The sequence below is a fragment of the Taeniopygia guttata genome, chromosome 2 (genome assembly GCF_048771995.1).
Source record: "Taeniopygia guttata chromosome 2, bTaeGut7.mat, whole genome shotgun sequence".
Taxonomy (NCBI): domain Eukaryota; kingdom Metazoa; phylum Chordata; class Aves; order Passeriformes; family Estrildidae; genus Taeniopygia; species Taeniopygia guttata.
In genome coordinates, this window is record NC_133026.1 from 26,323,935 (window position 1) to 26,343,297 (window position 19,363).

Here is a 19,363-nt window from a genome sequence, read left to right on the forward strand (position 1 = left end):
GTGTCATCTTCATAAATTCTAAACTTACAGAACCCAAAGAAATTACTGTAACAGTCTAATAAGCCCTCCAGACGTGGCCCTGAGAGTTCCCTGAATAAAAACTGCTTGAACTTGCACCACATCTTGATTTAAAAATTGGTGAAAAATTATCTCACTGTAATTGATAAATAGTTCTAGCTAAAACTTTCCCACTTAATTTCCCATATGAACTTTTTTAGCCTTTATAGTGATCAGAGCAGCATGCTAGAACAAAAAGGTGTCCATTACCATGCTTTTCTTTCTTTAGTAAATAATTATAGATGGAACAAGACAAGTAAGGTCTTTCCTTACTTACTGGCAGAGTATAGTGTTCTTTTCCAAGCTGTCTTTGTGGAACTGTTCCATGTCAGATAAATAATTAAATATTTATTGTAGAGGTGCCTTGGGTCTCTGTTTCTTGCTTCTCAAGGGAATGCAGCTACCATTGGGTCAGTCTTTAAGTAGCTGCCCCACTGAATTATTTATATAGAAAATCACTGTTCTGAAGAAAGGGTATGATTGATCCTATTTCCATAGCTAGGATACTCAGTTGGGATGTAAAAATGTTCTTTTCTGAGTTGGGCAAAATAGGACCTTAAACTGTGGACCCATTTATGAAAGTAACTGCACAACTACTAATCTATGACTATTCTGGGTGAGGTCTCTTTTCCTTTGTGGATAAAAAATCCAGTATACCTACAGACTCTTTCCAATGCAAAATTCCTGCTGTGTTCATTTTGAAAATTTTAGTTTAGGGAAAATATAGAATTTTCTCCCAGAATAATGGCTGTCAAAAAATTTGCAACCTGTTGTTTTCAAGCTATAGCTGTGGATAACAATCTCTTTACACGAGCAAATTCCCACTGTTCTGTTATTTTCTTGGTCTTGTTTCTCCCCACAGTGAGTGTAAAGAAGCAGATGAAGACAGAGTGTTTTGTTTGTTATTTTACAGTCATTTCTCTCAGAAATATAAAATGTTTCCTCTAAATTCTTAATTCCTTGTTTCTGAAAATTTTCTATTTCCAATTGCAAACCAATTCTACTCTTCCTTCAGACTAAATTAATGATAATTGCTTCTCAGCTGAATAGCAGAAGAAAAATTTGTGATCAAAAGCATAATGCCAAATTATTTTCAGATAATGATTTCCTGTCCCAAATTCTTCAAGGAATATCGATATTTTCCCTTTTGGGGAAAAGCTTAATTCAAAACTCGTGTTGGAAATATTCTTACAGTTAAATGCTGATGCTGGTACAAGCACTATATAAAGACATGGTGCCACCCTTTGCCTCAGAACAATTCCAATTTGTGCAGACAGTGGATTCACAAACATACAGGGACAGCAGTATGCTAAAGCATGTGTAATTTTGTGCAAATACATATCATGTTTCTATGCCATATTTTACTTTGCATAAATATACGTAGCTTCTTCAATGTCCAGGCATCACTTTGCATTGCCTTTAAAAAAATGATAATATTACCAGTGCCATAGAATTACATATCATGGAGATATAAGGGAGCAAATGGTGGTAGCTTAGGGAACTCCTTGGGAGATGGTAGCTACATTTTATCTCCCTGACAACTTTTTCCCCATGTTGCCTTACTAAAGCCCGCCTGCCAGTGGGGTATCCCTGAGGGAAGGGACACTGTAGACTTCCACTCAGTGGAAACAAAAGAAGCACTAAAAAAAAACAAAAATAAAAAAAAGAAATCACAAGAGCACCTGCTTTCATAGTCACATTCCTGGCTGTGAGGAGATAGGGCAAAAGGAGGTGCTGTGTCAGCAAGTCTGTACTGACCTCCTATATGATAGGACCTTTTAGAATTTTCTCTCCCACAGAAATGAGTCTTTTCTAACTTTGCAGGTTATGTTGATTTGGAAAGAACAGCATTTAACAGCATAATTTTGTACTGGAGATACTTTTGGTGAGGTTTTCAAGGAGGAGGTTAATATGCTATTGCTGGTAACCTGCATTATTTTTCATTAATCTACTGGTTACATCACAGCATCCTTGCATGGTGTAATTCCTTTTCCTCTCCATTCCTCCAAGATATTTCTAGCACTTTGGTTCTCTGCTGTAACACAGTCTCAGGTAGATATTTCTATTATTCCAAAGGTTTGGTTTCATGAGAAAATCTTAAAAGGGTTCTTAAATTCTTTGTAAAGGAGGGTAGATATTACACCTGTAAGCTGGTGGAGAAGTGAATCATAAAACAGTTTCCAGACAAATTTCAGAAAAATTTCAGTTGGTAATCAATTTAATATTTTCTATTGTTACAGTTAATCTTTGCATATTTCAAGTTAGTCTGTTTTGGTACATGGCAATAAAAAAGCAGTATTTCTACTGTTTATTTTAGCCTTAAATTTGCCTTGGTTTGCCTTCTCTTTATCCTCAGTTTCCCCTTTTCATATGTCTGTTCTGTTTTCATTAAATTTGAGCAGTTCTGAGCAGGTTGATGGACCCCTCTGGAGCAGACAAAATCACACCTGAGTCTTTCAGATTTATTGGTTTGTGTTCATAATGAGATGGGGTTGGTTGTGACGGCCTGAATGAAGACTGGGGCAGGCATATTCAGCTATCTGCTTTTGGTAGGAAGATGTGAGAAGGGAATATTGATAATAAGGACGTATAAAGAGCTCAGCTTTCAATAGTGGTGGTGAATTGTGGGACAGAACGCATGCAGAGATTGAGTCTAACAGCAGAAAAACCAGTATGGAATGCAAGACATCAAGACCCTTGCAACCCATATTTATAATGAGAAGAGGTTTTTTTGTGCTGTGTGACTTTCCACAATTTTATCTGAATTAATAAATTGTGGAGGAAGGACATGAAGAGGTTCATTGACATGATGTTCCTTCTGTGTTAGGGGACAAAACATGGCTGTAATAACCCCTCTGAAGACTGGGGAAGAGTTTCAGAGTAAATCAGAGAAAAAAGGAACAACAAAGAAACAGCAGAAGCTTTTGGGAATTAAAATGAAAATACTTGGTAGAAGAGAAAGCAAACAGTGAGATTTTATTAATATGTGGTGAAATATCCTGTCACTGTATACTGTATAGTTAACCTTTCTGAGCCACTGGAGATTTATTCTGGTTGGCTCAATGCGAACCATTTAGCAAAGCTTAGAGATCAAATAACTAACATTACCATTGAGCACCACTTATCAAACTGAAAAAAACTTTAAAGTCTTTTCAAATTTGTGATTTTTTTCCTTTTGTCACTATTCTCAAAATGCATATATATACCTGTAAGTATTAACTGAATCATATCTAGTTGGGTTTTTTTGTGGGTGTGCTTTAAAAATTCTTCTGTTGATTTTGCCTTCATTAGTATTTTTGTGGTCTCTGCAGTCATAACCTGAGCAAAACTTGGGTATTCTCTGTATATTTATATACCTCAGAATCGAATACCAAAGATTCACATTAACAAATTTTGGCAATAACTAACCAGTCCCATGAAACCATAGGTACATTTTAGTTGTGTAATGATTATTTTTTGCTTTTCTCTGTTTTCCATGACCTGCTAGAACTTCAGGCCAATGCGTAGACCTTTGCCTTTAGCTTGTGAAGGCAGTGTTTTGAGGTGTAATAAGTAGTTGGTTCAAAATATTAAAACCCCCTGAGTAGTATGTTTAGTATATGTACAAATACAATCTTTTATATGTGCACTAAATTTCAAAGCCCTTATTTAACATTTCGATAGGAGAAGAATCTATGACTTTACACCTCTGCAGATTCTGACCTGGCTTTACTGTGGCTGTACAGGGCAGCAGCAACAGAGTGTGAGTACTATCCAGTGGGGTCATGGGCTCTCTTAAAGTGTTGTAATGACATCTTCATGTAGTTGGCTGGCTTTCTGTTCTCCAGCCAGTGAAACAGACATTACACATTCAAGCAGGATTACACATCTGGAGGTCTAGGCAATATTTACAAGGGATAAGGCTTATTTTCTTATAGCAGCTGTAACTGAGAGGATTACTAAAGCACTGAGTTTGTGTCAGAGACTAGGATTTATTCCTCACTACCTCTATCACTTTGGGCAATCCACTTAATCTCCCAGTGCTTCAATTCTCTGCTTAGAAATGGGGACAAAAATACTTCTTACCTTACAGATATTTCAGATGTATACACCACAAAAAGAAACAAAGAGGGGGTGATTCCCTTTAAGGGGCACTCAGGAGCCCATCTGCTGCTCTGACAGGGAGCCATGAGAGCTGTGATGCCTTCTGGGACCCAAGGTCTGAGATGTTGTCAAGAGGGTGCCACAGCTTGTCAAGAGCACAGACTTCTATGCATTGCTGCCCTTTCATGTGGGAATAAATGACACCACAAGCCAGAACCTGGATAAAATCAAAGAAAATTACAAAGCTCTGGATGTACAACCAAAGTATTGGTACCCAAGTTATCTTTTCTTGCATTTTGCCAGTAAGAGAAAAGGATGCAGCCAGAGACAGACATATATATGCATATATTATAAATCTATAATATATGCATATATTATGCAAACAAACTTCTGGCTTAGTGGCTGGTGCTGTCTTGAGGGTTTTGGCTTTTACAGCAACAGGACATTCTTCGATTATTATAGCCTATCAGGGAGGAATGGGATACTTCTGTGTGGAGGAGGCAAGGGAATTTTTGAGGGTGGGATGTCCACCTTGATGATGTATTCTTTAAATGGAAGGACCTAGGAGGTAAGACTCAAAGATTTGTTGTTTCTTCTAAGGTGCTATCAATGTAGAAGACCACAATGGGTTATGATGCCTCATTTTCTTGGTTAATCCATAGATTAAGACAGAAGGAGGAAATGGGTAATAGAGGAGGAAGACAGAAGGTGAGAGTAGGTAAGAAAAGATTGTTTTCTGATATCTGAGAAATCAGGAATTCTGATAGTGAATGACCCAGGAACTGAGGGGTAGACGTGTCTGTGGGGTTGTTTGGTGGGAAGACAGGACAGCATAATCTCCCACAGTCCCTCCATAGCTGAATGTCCAGAGCAACCCCCAGCTAACATTCTAATAGTGGGAGAAATAACAGAGACTACTCAGTCTCGGCCTTCTGCTGTTCAATCGTAGGGAGACCAAGACTGTTACTGCAGAGAACTGTAACTTAGTGACCCCTGAACAAAACAAGGGCAACTTGTACTGTCAGGTGTCCAGAATCTCCAAAGACAAAGATTTCCAGGATCTCCAAAGACAGACAAACAGCTTCTCTGGGCATCTCATCTACAGCTTTATTATTGCTGTTATTAAAAAAAAAAAAAAAAAAAATGTCCTTACCTCAAGCCACTTTGAAAACCACAGGAGTGGGCATTAGTAGACTTGCCCCATACAGTCTGGATTTGGGATTTTTCAACTGCGTATTCAGAGATTTCAGATTTACCAAGTGCACATCTTGACTGTCTTGGTGTCAAAGTAGAATGAAGTTCATATATTGAGTATAAAAGGAAATCTGCCTCACTGAAAATGGTGTGAAATCCTCTTTTGTCTGACGTTACAATCATTTTTTATGAGGAACAACCTGCCACACTACAGAGAAAATAAAGATGCAAGACTTTCTGGTGGAAACAGTAAATTTATAGAATGAATCTCTGTGCCTTGACCTCACTGTAGTGTGAGACTACACTTTATCTCACATAGGAAATGTTCTATAAATTGTGCAAATAAACAGGGAACTTTACAATAGAAAATAGCAAATAATTGGAGGTAGAAAATTCTGCTTACATTTATCATTACAGTTAAAAGTTGGTTGAACAAGTGGGCTCTATAGAAAAATCCTCTTTCCCATATCTTTTAAACAAACTTTTCATTTAGTTACACTAATGTCATAATATGTCTTTGGTTTTGTGGTGACCTCACCTGAGATAGGTATTAAAATATTTTGCTTATATCACATCAAGCACTGATACCTCTTAAAATTGATTAGATTCTGAAATTTGTGACATACAGTGAAGGACAAGAATTGTGAATGTGTGGCTTTGAAATTACCATTTTCTGAGTTGCCCTGCTCAGTGAAAAGAACTTTCAGACTAGAAAAAACACCACTGAAATAATACATTACCTCCTTACCATGTCCTTATTTTGGTTTTCCAATCTTAAAAGTCAGTATCAGGGTAAGTTTTAATATTAAAATAGTTTGCTATTTGGTTAAGTAGTTTGACTCCATCATTAATGGAGGTGATTTCTTTTAAATTTATTGGGCTTTATCTGATCTAATGTTACAAAGAAAGGAGATGGCCTAGTCCACTCAGCATAATATGTTGAAGCAGATGATGGCTTTTTCCATGATCCATAGGGGAAGTGGGCTGTTTTCAGAAGTTTATCTTTGTTCTCACAGCTGTTTGTACACTCATGCATCAACAAAAAAGCAAAAACTTTTCTGAGTTAGTTCAGCCAAAATCTGGGTGACTGACTAATAGTCCTGCAAAGGATCACACAAAATTTTTGATAGTTTTATTTTGACTTATTAATGAACAGTGTTAGAAAATCATGCCCAAACTTTATTTCAAATGCTTTTTGTTTTGTTGCTCACAACTCCCATTTACAAGATATACAAAAAACAGAGTGTTTGGAATATGCTCTGGCTTTGAAGGAAATAGGTGGTGTATAAAAATTACTTTCATGCATGCTTTCTACTTTGTTTATGTAATGAAACTTACAGTAAGTGAAATCTTATTGGCAGAGAATGTACACATTAAAGGCTTAACAACAAGAGCTCTAAAGAATATTTCTTTTTCTTTTCTTTGTATTTCTTAGTACATTTCCACTGCATTTATGAAGCAGTATTTTATATCACTGACTGTGGTATATGTAGTTTTGTATCAGTGCTTAAAGAACTCAAATCCAATTAAATTGCAATGGGCACAGTCATTGCATGTGATCTATAAAAATTAGAAATAAAATTTTGTACTCAAGACATATTTTGGTCATCCAGGGCAAGTAAATGAGTATTTTGGGATAAGACAAATATCAGAATATGAATATATTATAGAATACATATTTGACATTATGGATAATATATCATGCATACACATACCACATACACTAATGTATTTTTTATGGATTATGGATTAAAGAATGTTCAACATAAAATTAAGGTAACTGAATAAATATACTCAGACAATAGTAAACACCAGCAGAACAGTAAGAGCTAGACAAGTCTTGTGTCGGAATCTGTGGGTATTGGTGATTCTGAGATTGTAGAAAGTCTCTCTCTTTCTGCCCCGTTGCCAAAGAAGAAGCCATAATTCGTCTGTGCTGTTTTCAAGGTTGTTTATTCTTGCTCATCTCTAACATGTTCTGCTGCCCTGCCGCAGGTCTGTCCTGCAGGGCAGCGTGTGGGGCTCTGCCCCCAGTGGAATGTTACAAACATTATATACCAGAAACTACCTGTGCTATATTTACAATAATGTGCCAATATCTATCATCTACGTTGAACAGTGTGTCCCCAGCCTAAACCAATAGAAAAATGCCAACACTACAGTGAAACATGGAGGGCATGAAGAAGGAGGAAAAGTACAAGACACACCCAATTTCCTCCATCTTGTCCCCTCTGAACCCCTAATCTAGAAACCTAAAATTTTACTTTTGCACCCGTGTCACACTTAATTATTACTCATATCAAACACTCAATGCTCGTAATTCATCCTGTAAGATTGAAAACTCCTCTCCATCGACAGAGATCAGAGACAGTGTCTCTCGGGGCTCTGTACAGGGGGGTTCCTGACCCCTGCCAGGGTCCCAGACCTGCCAGGGCAGCCAGAGGGAAGCCCTGGATTCCCAAAGTCTTGTAAGAACACTACATTTTTATCCATCATCTCTCCTTTTTCTGTGGAAGCTGTAATGTACCTTACAACCACTGTAAGGATCTGAAGAAAATGATGGAGCTGATGTTCAAGCATGCTTGAAGAAAATGGGAAATTACTTTGTTCCCTTGCATCTTTACACACCTCATGTGTAGTTGGCTAGAAGGGTGGGAATGTATGCTGCAGTGCCAACAGGAATAGCAAGGTCTAGTAGCAATAACATGATATTTTTCTGGAAGTCCTTTAATTCTGGTGATGTCCCTGAGATGATGTACCTGTTTAGGCCACTTTCCAATGCACAACAATTCTTTCTGTGCCTTCAGCTTTAGGTACTCCTGGTCGTATCCAATTAATCAGATTGAAACTGCAAAAATATATTAACAAATGACAATTGGCTTCTTCCACTGAATTTTAAGTCGTCATTGTCATTTTTATCAAGAGATAGTTGGGAAGAATTCCTACTTTGTTCCTGGATAAAGACATTCAGGATATATATGAAGAAGTATCAAAACAAACCAAAAACCGCGTCATCCACTAAAAACCCCAAAACTGTTTAACACTTTATTTCAAAAGTGAAAGAAGATTAGCTCCTGAATATATCAAAATACTCTGATCCAGCCAGAGCTATATTTTCCTCATATAAACTTAAGGGGCTGAGCATAAAGATTAATTTAAAATCTTCTAACCCATAGTTTGCATATTCAAATACACAATGTAGTACACATATTCAAATACAGAATGTAGTACACATATTCAAATACAGAATACAAGTATGGTAAATGTTCTTTTGAGCAAGACAGAGGGAACTCAATGCAACATAGGCAAATATGCATGCCACTAGCCATGGAAGCTGCATGCCTAGTCAAACTAGAGGATTCAAGAACTGTGGATGTTTTGTAATTAGGTTTGTTATCTGGAAGAGTGGACTGTAACATGCACAAGGGAAGGCAACTGCAGACTACTATCCACATATCATTACTGTCCACATAAATTATTTAGCAGTAAAATATGTTCCCAGCAGTTTCTCAGGTCATTTAGAGCAAATTAATGAAGCAGATGTAGCAAAGAAAATCATAAACCCAGTTAAGCTGACATAGTGGCAACAAGAAGACTCATTCATTGAGGTTTAGGACTAAAGGAACACTAAGACAGATTAATAAATATGCTCATTATTATAATAGTGGAAAAACTTTCTCAGTTCTGCCGTCAGCCTTTTGCCCTTTATTTTCATTTTCTTCTGCAGTTAATATACTTTATCTTTCAGAACAATTGAGCTCCGGTTCTCTGTTACAATGTGACTTGCTACCAGACACTGAGCTGATAGGTGACCTAGAATTTCTTGAGTGAAATAGCAGATTTATCTCTGCCACATTCAGAGACTATATGTATTGCTAAGCTGGGGGTAAAGGAGAGCTTGTAGAATAAATTTCATAGCAGACTATGACATTATAAACAGATCTATGCATGTTTAAGTTGTTTGCAGCTCTCTTAAGATTTTGGCTGGCAGGCAGGTGTAAACTGCAGAAGGTGATAAATGGTTTCCTTTCATCTACTCTAACTTGACTGCCCTTTGAGGCCACCAGCAAGCCATGTCTGAAGACAGAGCATTATTCAGTCTTAGGAAATGATGATCTGCATTTCTAGTCGCCATCTGGTGGTTTCCTGTACAACGACAAGTAATTTGGAAAGGAATATCTTAATGGAAATTCTAATGTCATGAGATTGTTTTTGAGGATTGCAGCGAGTGCGGCAAGCATTGATGTGAGCATTTCACTGGCATCCCAATAGGCGATGTGTGTGTCCTAGACATGAAAGAATAACATCTACTTATAGATCCTAAAATGCAATTTTGGATGTATATATAACAAAGGTCTTGTTCCCACTAAGTGAGAATTTCTCTCCTGTTAAGAACTTGGTAGCAAGAGAAGAATCACAGCACATTCATTACTGTCTGAGAGAGCATAGTCTTCTGACAAGCCTGACTTTAATGATCACATTGAAACGTTTTTCAACATATTGCTTACCTTTTCCCTCCCTTCATTTTATGGAGATATTTTTCAGTTTTTTTTTCAGTGCTGACATGATTGCTTAAGATCAGTTCCCTTATATTCACTATTTGTATAACAGTGCACAGAGTTTTATAGAATTTTCTCTTTTTTTTCAGGAAGTATCTTGGAAGCAGAAAAGACATTTTTTGGTGGAGATTACCTTCTCTCATTTCTATGCTTCAAGAACATGGTGAAACCAAGGGTCCACTGAAAATCCTCTTTTCTTATGGGCAGGTTGTCAGGCTTAGATACGCAATTGAAAAACCAAAGCATAATCTCCAGCTGAATATTTTACTGGACCTTAAGGACTTCAGGAAAGATTGAGATCTTGAAGAGGATTGTTCATCAGCATCCAGTAACTAGAGGACAAAACTGATAAGCCATAGCTGGATTATTAATTTACAGTCAATATAAGTAGAATAGGCCTTTATCTAGTAAAGACATTGTGGGACACCTGGAGGGGAGGCAAGGGACCAACCATTGAGGTTAGATATTTGGAATACCAGTAAGACAGATGTGATGGGACTGTGTGTGATAGCACTCTCCAAACTGAGCAAGTTTTGGTGAAGTCTGGATTCAAGGCAGAAACTAAGCTGTGGGAAAATAATGATAAGATTATTACTACTACACAACATTTAACCACTCTCAGATACAGAGTAGTACAAAGAATATGGAAAGAAAAAACACACAACTGCAACCTGCCAAAGAGCATTGTTTATTCAGATCTTGTCAGTTATGATTTTAGGCTGAATAAACCTTGTTTGGACACGTATTTTTGCTTCCAATTTGTGTACAAGCTTGCAGATATTGGTAGTCTTATGGAGTACAGAAAACCATGAATTGGCACAGTACCTGCATGTGGGAGTGAAGGGAGTTAAATGGAGTTTTGAGAGAGAACTTGGTTGTTTGTAATTAAACAGTACTGATTCTGTTTATTGTCCAAATATTTTTGCATAAATTACTACAAGATTTTATCAGTGTAAGAAGTAGAGCAAATAGGAAAAACCTACATACACACAATAGAATTGTCTGTTTCTTGACATTTATTATCATAAATAGCAATAGGCTTTTTAAAGCAAAAATATTTAGAAAATAACAGAGAAAATCAATCTGTACAAAGATAGGCATCTTGTATAGTGGTATAATGCCAATATATGTCAAGCTTGATGTGATTTCAGAAGAATAAAGGCTTATTTAATTATTTTTTCTCCTTGCTCCTTTTGCATCCTAGCTTAATTTTACTTTTAAATAATTTTCAGTCATAATTTATTGAGAATCCTAATAATATTTTGCTCTTTCACACTGATTCTAACAAGGTTCTGACCTGAATCCTCATGTGTTCCACATCATTTCCTTCTGGAGATTACCAGGCCAAGCCAAAGAGTAAATGAGTTGTAAGGTCAAGAGTTTCTCACTGTGAGGCAACTGCTGAATTCTCGGCAGCTATGATTGCATCTTTTTATTACACCTTAATCACTATTTGAAAAATTTCAAACAGAGATTGGTAAATTAATGTGACTTATTTTAATTAAGGCAATATGTTGCTTCACTACATATAATGAATATTAAAAATACACAGACCTCACAAATAGTAAATATGTCTCAAATGGGTGGCAAAAGGATGGAGCTTTAATCATGGGCAACTTCTGCAGATATGTTTTCTTTGATTTAAGCGTGGCTGCAAATCATTACCTCACAGCAACAGGAGAGGAAAAGTATATTTGAAATTGATATTATTATGCTTTTTATTAAAATCTCCAAATAAGCCTTTTAAGCCTTTAGAAATAAAAATTTTAAAATCTCAGAGGAGAGCTTAATGACTTCATAAGTATTTCTATAAAATATGTTTTAAAAGAAATAACTCCTGTTCTTTTTACTCATACTATTACGTTGCTAACAGTTGGATGTAGTTGATGTAAATGGCTATGTTTTCTTCAAGAATAATCTCTTTTGTGCAGGTGTCTGGGAACAAAAAGTCATATTGTACACCTTATTTCTGATAATTATACCAGAAGTATTCTTTGTACATAAGGAAACACACCCAAAACAATACATTTCGCACTGCACAGCTTCAGTGAGGTTATGTTAAAACAGTAAGTTCCACCGCAATGGAAAAGAGAGGGACAAATCTAATACTTGCAGGCCACTCTAAAAAATTAGGTATTCATTAAACATTCAGATTTGGCAGTAAAAACAGAACAAGGCTCTGACTGTGCTTCTGTATCATCAAGAGGAAAGTATAATTACTCTTTCACTACACTCACTATAGGAATACCTGCATCCAATTACCCGTCAAAACTATGCATTATATTAAGATCTCAGGCAACTAAGGCTGAAGTCGTATTTGACTAATTTTTGCCAAATCTCAGGAAAATGTTTGTTGCTTCTATCTTGCAGATGCAGAAGGTTAAATACAACCTCTATCCAAAATTGCATGGCCCTGTGTAAGAATACAAGGGATACAAGGGATGTGTTGTCTGGCTATTCTTTGTTTTCTTAGCAAAATAAACACTCCATTTTCTACAGATTAATGTAGAACAACCACCTTAATGCAAACTAATTTTTGCATAATAAATGAAGTTAATTCAAAACACAAGACAGTAAAAAGCTGAAAGTTTATGAGATTACTTAGGCAAGTGGCTATAAATATTAATTTCTAAGGTAAAATTTTGTTTCCATTACATCAAGATAAACAAGGGATGTCTTTAATGCCATCAGACTTCCTGAAAATCCAATGAGCTGTTGAAATAGTTCCTCTGACAATATACACTATAATATCAATTTTCATTCAAGTCTGCTGTAATCCATGTTTGCTTTAGAGATTATAGACATAGTTGATGTGGAAATGAAACGCGAAGTATAGGTCAGATGATGATTTAAGTTACTCAACCTTTTTAGCTCTCTTTCTATCAAATCCTTCAGTAATATATGAACTCAAATATCTATAGATTCTAGTACAACTGTTCAAAATTAATCCTTAAAACAGGTGGGCCTAAGATTGACTTTGATATAAATGTAGAAGCACAGTTTGTGCATAGATATGAATATAATTGCAGTGATTAGAATTCACAGGACATCCCACTGAAGATTAATCTGGAAATTCAGCATGTAGGGCATAGTTGGAGGAAGTCAGCTATTGAAATAAAATACATTTTCAAAGTAACTAAAATGTGCTGATGACACAAATGATAGGGGAGGGATGTAGAAGGGAAAGTGCTGCCTAATTTGTAAGCTGATGAGTGATAGGAATGTCCTCTGTTCTAACAGTAAAAATATTATTGTAATAAAAAATATAATTTTAGGATTAGCAACAAGGAACAACAAATAGATATGTCCTGTGGTCTCTGTTATCTAAGATAAATGCTCCATTCACATTTTCACCTTGGACTCAAACAAATTCTAAATACTTTCATATCTCGAGGAAGGCCAGTTGACTCCATTTAATGATGAAATGCAAAGCATTTCTCCTAACTGTAGATTGATGCTAGATATATTTTTTCCTGGATTATAGGAAATACTAGCATATACTAACCCTGTCATAAAAGTTTCCAGCCAAATTGTTATTTTCATATCTGTTTCATAAAGGATTTCATGTCTAGCATAGTACAATGTGAAATCTTACTGAAGGGGGTTTCAGCACTTCAGTGGTTGGGGTGACTTGGTATCTCAGTTTGCTATTTTGGGGTATGTTTAAACTGCATATACAACTTGGATCAGAGATCTAGGAATTTCCCTGCTGAAATGGACTTGTGAGCACAGGTCTCATTGAGAGAAAAAATGAAGAGAAGAAACTAATAGCAGGTATTTACAGAGTGATTTACAAATACCTGATAAATGGTGTTAATGCTCAGGTACAAAGTCACTCTGTGTTTGCTGTATTTGCTGTCTTAGGTGGCTCAGCAAACAAACTACTGAGAGATTCTGCAGTAAATAAAACATGGATAATCATTCAGAATAAGCTGGAGAAAAAGATGAGAGGCTGAGAGGAGGATTTTGAGGTTACACAAAATTTTTTACTTAGGGAATAGTGATGATTATGTGTTCAGTGCTGTCATCTCCTTTAGTAATCAGTTAAATGGTAAACCTCATTGCTTGGTGCATACCATGAACACTAGCTTTCTGCTCCATGATAACAAAAAATGCTTTACAACTCTACAGAAAGTGTGCTTATGTTTTAAAACATGATCAGTCAAGACAACAACTTGAGATGAGGAGGGACGAACAGTGATGAGATACTGGACAAATCTTGTTTTTCAAGCATTGGTACAGGTGGTAACATTGAAATCCTAGAAAATGGGAAGGAGGTTTGATCCAAACATACTGAAATTAGGCTGACTTTTGTATGACCGGAATGCAATGATCTAATAATAAAGTATTAACACTGTCTGTAGAGGCAGTTGATGTCTTCCTGAGCTAAATTAAGAGCCCAGAGTGAGAAGTGCTCATGAGTTGTTTTAGTTTTTTAACCATGCAAACATAATATTTACAAAGGACTGACCTAGGCACTACACTTCTTCTCAGCTTCCCGGTTTATGAGTACTGCAGCCAGCAATATTGCAGCCAGTATGGAATCCACATTTTCATCTAAAAATAATATTTCAACAAAGCCAGCATTTGGACAACTGAATGTAGTCTGAGCCCTGATGTTGTTTGGAAGGAGAGTCTATGGCGGTTGTATATTGGATACAATCACTTTTCCTAGTATAAGGAACGCAATAGAAACATCCTTAAGTTCTTGAGTTACTTTTCCTTTTCCCAGATGATGGAGTGCTGCACTGTGTTGTGTTATCAATGCATAGAGAGACTGAAATTGCATTGGCTTGCTTTTGCTGCTGTATTTCATACTGCTGTCTAAATTGCTTTCTACTATCTCTCCTGTCTAGACTGTCTAGGTTTCTTTCTGCCTGGAAAATTTATGGTTTATGTTATTTTGTCCCAACCTAATTGTATTAGCCCGAATTTTTCTTCCTTTTTTTCCCCCTTTGTGTCATGACCACATTTCCAAAAGTTGTAAGCTTTTTTTCCCCCTACCGTCTTGTCCTCTTGTTCTTTGCAGTTCCTTCTTTATGTCATAGGCTCATGTCTTTCATGGAGACAGGTAGCAAAATTACCAAGAATCAAAATTTTAATTAATTTACTAATTAGTTTTTAGAATGAATGGAGGCATGCATCATACTGGGAACAGATCATGGAAAAAAATCTGGAAGTGAACAATTTTAGAGCTTTTTTGGTACTTCTGAAAATGTTACTTATAGGAAAGTAAATCTGGAGGGAAGATCAAAGCATAAAAATAGAATGTGACTTACTGAAAAGACACAAAGAATTGGAACATGGAGGATGCCTAGAATTTATTTACTTTACAATAAGTAAATGCAAATATTTTAAGGAGTTTATATTTCAGATGGAAAATAATAAAGTGACCAAAGATAAATAATGAATAAAGAATAAACAAATGGGCATCCAGAAGAAAGGTATAGACAGGTAAAGGGAAAAAGAAGGATGAACAAAAGAGTTAATTCTTGAAACTAAGAGAAATAAAGAATACAGTGAAAATAGCTAAAAGATGAGGAGTTTTTCACTTAGTAAATAAAACCAGAAATACATCTTTCAGTCACATAAATAATGAGATAAAATGTGAAGGCCTATGCAACACATTACAAATACCAGGGACATATATAAGGCTAAAACAAGTCTGTGAACCAGAGTGGAAATGCATAGTTTAATTACAATTTTAATGCAGAGAGTAACACATACATATAATGTGTATATGTATGTACTCATGAAACAAAACATTGAATAACAAAAACTTCCAAATTTGGGATGAAAGCACACATCTAGAGAGTCTGAAGAGTAAGCCCTACAAGGAGCAGCAGAGGGAGCTGGGGGTGTTTAGCCTGGAGAAAAGGAAGCTCAGGGGGGCCTCAGCATTCCCTACAACTGCCTGAAAGGAGGGCACAGCCAAGTGAGGGTCAGTCTCTCATCCCAAACAACCACCAACAAGACAAGAGGAACAAACCTCAAGCTGTGTCAGGAGATGTTCAAGTTTGATATTGGGAGAAATTTCTTCATGGAATGAGTTAAGCACTGGAAGGGATTGCCCATGGAGATTGTGAGGTCACTGTCCTTGGAAGTGTCCAAGAAACAATGGGATGTGGCACTTAGTGGCATGGTCTAGTTGCAAGGTGGTTGATTAAGCTAAAGCTGGAGTTGATGATCTTGGAGGTCTTTTCAAATCAAAGATTCTGTGATTCTATGAAAACAATATTTGGGCAACTAAAAATCTAATCACCTTTTAAAAATACTAAAACAATTGGAAAAATAATTTGCAAATCAAATAGTAACTATTCCAGTTAGATTTATTCAAGGGGATTGAATTTAGGATGTAGAAACCTATAAATAAAACACTAAACACAGTATCTTCTTTTGAAAAAGGAAGTAGTGGGGAGGTGCTCAGGAAATACCTGCTCACTGTGGTTTATAGACTCAATGTTATATATAGGAAGCAGGTGTAAACAGAAAGTAAACTAAAAGCTACAATGCTTATATGAAGGGTAATTTCTAATAAATTAACTTAATTACTGCCAAGAGAACTGATTTTTTTTATGATAACTGATTTTTTAAAAAAAATTATATATTAGTTAACTTTCGTTAGCTGTGTTTAAGGAAGTGCTCTTGATTTACTGGCCACAAGTAGTTATTGAATTGTAGACAATGGAGTGCATGGAGTTTGTTGTATGGTGAATAAAAAGCTGGATAAGACAAAGATGATAATTCCTTAATTCTAATTATGAAGGAAGGGGTTCAATCACTTCTTTTCTCTGGGTGCTGCCTGTTTTTAAAACTTCTGTTCAATATTTTCTTTATGGGCTTAATGTTTTAGAAAAGTAGAGTTTATACCAATCCAGAACTTACTACCAGTGTGAGGAACTACATGGTTATCATGGGGTCTATCTTCAAGAGATGGATAAGAATGAGACAGAGCAGTACAAGATCATTTATTTTGGAATGGACAGCATAGTACTTCTTATATACAAAAGTAGTTAATCAATTCAATGTGATGGAAGAACAAACTTAAATGAAAAATTTGATGGTTAAATTTCAGCCATGGAAAAATTTTGCAGTTTTGCAATATATTGTGTATATTATTGCAATATTATATATTGCAATATATTTTCAGGAGAAATATTCCAGGCACTGCATGGTTGCTTTACAAAGCTATTGGTAGGAGCACATTTAAAATACAGTAATACTCTGTTAAGCAATCTGTATTTAAACCAAACTAACAAAATCCTCTGAAACTGGAACAGGAGAAAAGGAGGATTCCTTGTATAACAAGGGGAAATGGAAGACTTATAATATATAAAGAGATTAAAGGGAATTGGTTTGCTCAGTCTAGCAAAATAAAAGTTGAGAAGAGTATGATTATTTTTCATAAATACATTCAGGAAATAAATGCAAAGGTATAAATATTGAAGGATAGTACTTACAGAAAATTAAATGGATAAAAATGTATAAATTTAAACTAGAAATTTAAAATAGTTTCCTAATCAACAAAGAAAGGTTTGGAAAGGCTTAGCAATGGAGAAAACTAAATTGCTTCTAATCTTGATGAAGCTGATGAGTTCATGGAAAGTATTTACAATATGACAGGAATGATCCCGATGTAAATTGCAAAGAATTTTTTTTGCTTAGTTTTGTTTTTCATTAGATTTGCTTCACTGAAAATGCTTTTATTCCATGCATTCCATAGTAGTAGTTTTAATGAAAAAGATCCAACAAAACTTGGGTAATGTAAAGTAATTTCTTCTTCCTCTTTCAAAGTTGTCCTAAAAAATTCTTCCATCTTGTCATTGCTAAATAGTAGATATAAGAAAGAATACAATTATAATTAACTAATATAATTAAGCAGTAGAGTAAATACCCACAAAACTGCCCATCATATTTACAGTGAGAATCAGTTCAGTGTTTGCTAACAGAAGGAGTCTTACCTTATTTTCATATACAAATGGGATTTTACTAATGGTACTACAATGAGATCTAGAGTACCAATGATAGAAAATATATGGAAACACAAACAAGCTCACTTAGACTTCTTTGTTGGGCTTTTGTCTTTTGTTCTTCTGAATACACTATCTTTCATCTGAAAGAAACAGTATAATTTTGCCATTATTTAGATGAAAATATGTTTCCATGTCCTTTGAAAGTGTAAAACTATCAGGAGAGGAGAGCATATCTTTGAACATATGGTAATATGGGTCTTGGAAATATGAAAGTATTAACTGTGTTTTTCATTACAGCAAACCATTTTTGCCTTGAAATAATGTTCAGTTTGACGGTTTTGCTTTGTAGGGATCCACATAAACATTTATTTGGTTTTGGTACACTTAGAATAACATCTGCTGATTTAAATTTTTTCTGTTGTCTTAGCACAATTATTTTAGAACACCTGTCTGAAATTCCCTCAGTTTCATATGATGCCCAAGAAAACCTAAAAATCTGACATATTACAAAGGCATCAGATGTTTTTTCCAGACTTGAGATTCATTAGCTCTGAAGAATGTTTTTTAAAAAGAAGAATTTTGCACTTCAGAAATTGACTAAAAGTTGAAAGACATTCTAGTTTAACTTGCAAATATTATGCAGATTTTTGTTGTGATAGGGAAGGGCTAAGGCTGTTGAAAACATGGACATGAAATTATTTCAAACTAAGATTAGAATTAGCATGGATTTTCAAGTCTAGGTGAGGTTAGGGACAAAAAGTCTGAGAAGGATCAATTAAATAGCAGCATATGAGCTATCAGAAAGCAAATTAGAGAAGACAAGCTAGTTATATGCTTTAGACAATTCTAATCAAGGAATCCTGGGTAACTTACCCAGCCTACAGCATCATTGTCCTCATTAGTGAACTGTCACCATCATCATCATCTCCATCCTACCTAACAACAAAGCCTGAGGGATTTGCCATCACAGTATTGGGCATCCCATTTCTTTCATTCCTAGACTGCTTTGAGACGATGTAAATCTCATCTGCTATTCCCCAAGGAACCTATTTAAAAAGCAGAGCACGGGAGGGGTACTCTGTTGTTGGCAGCTCTCATGGCTTATACAGATGGTCTACTGCATTACAGAGCCCACTGTGTTTTTTAAAAGTTGGTTTCATTCCTACGTGCAGAAGATTAAAGTAAGAAAGTGTCAATCACAGATGTGCAGATTGCCAAGTCTGAATGGCTTTTGAGTTCCTGAGTAGCAGTCACTCAGGTATCAAAAATCAAAGAAAAACTAATTAGCAGAGAATGTATCTACACCACAACCATGCAGAACCCAGAAAGAAAAAATCCTGATAAGTGAAGAGTGAAGAGCAGAGACACTCTTGTGCTGGAACTGACATGTCAGCCAGCCTGGGTCCACAAGCAGTGATTGAAACTAATATTTGTCTCAGAGGGTCTTTTTCACTGAGATGTGACAGTGTAGAAACACAGTGTGTCTGTGAAAACTTA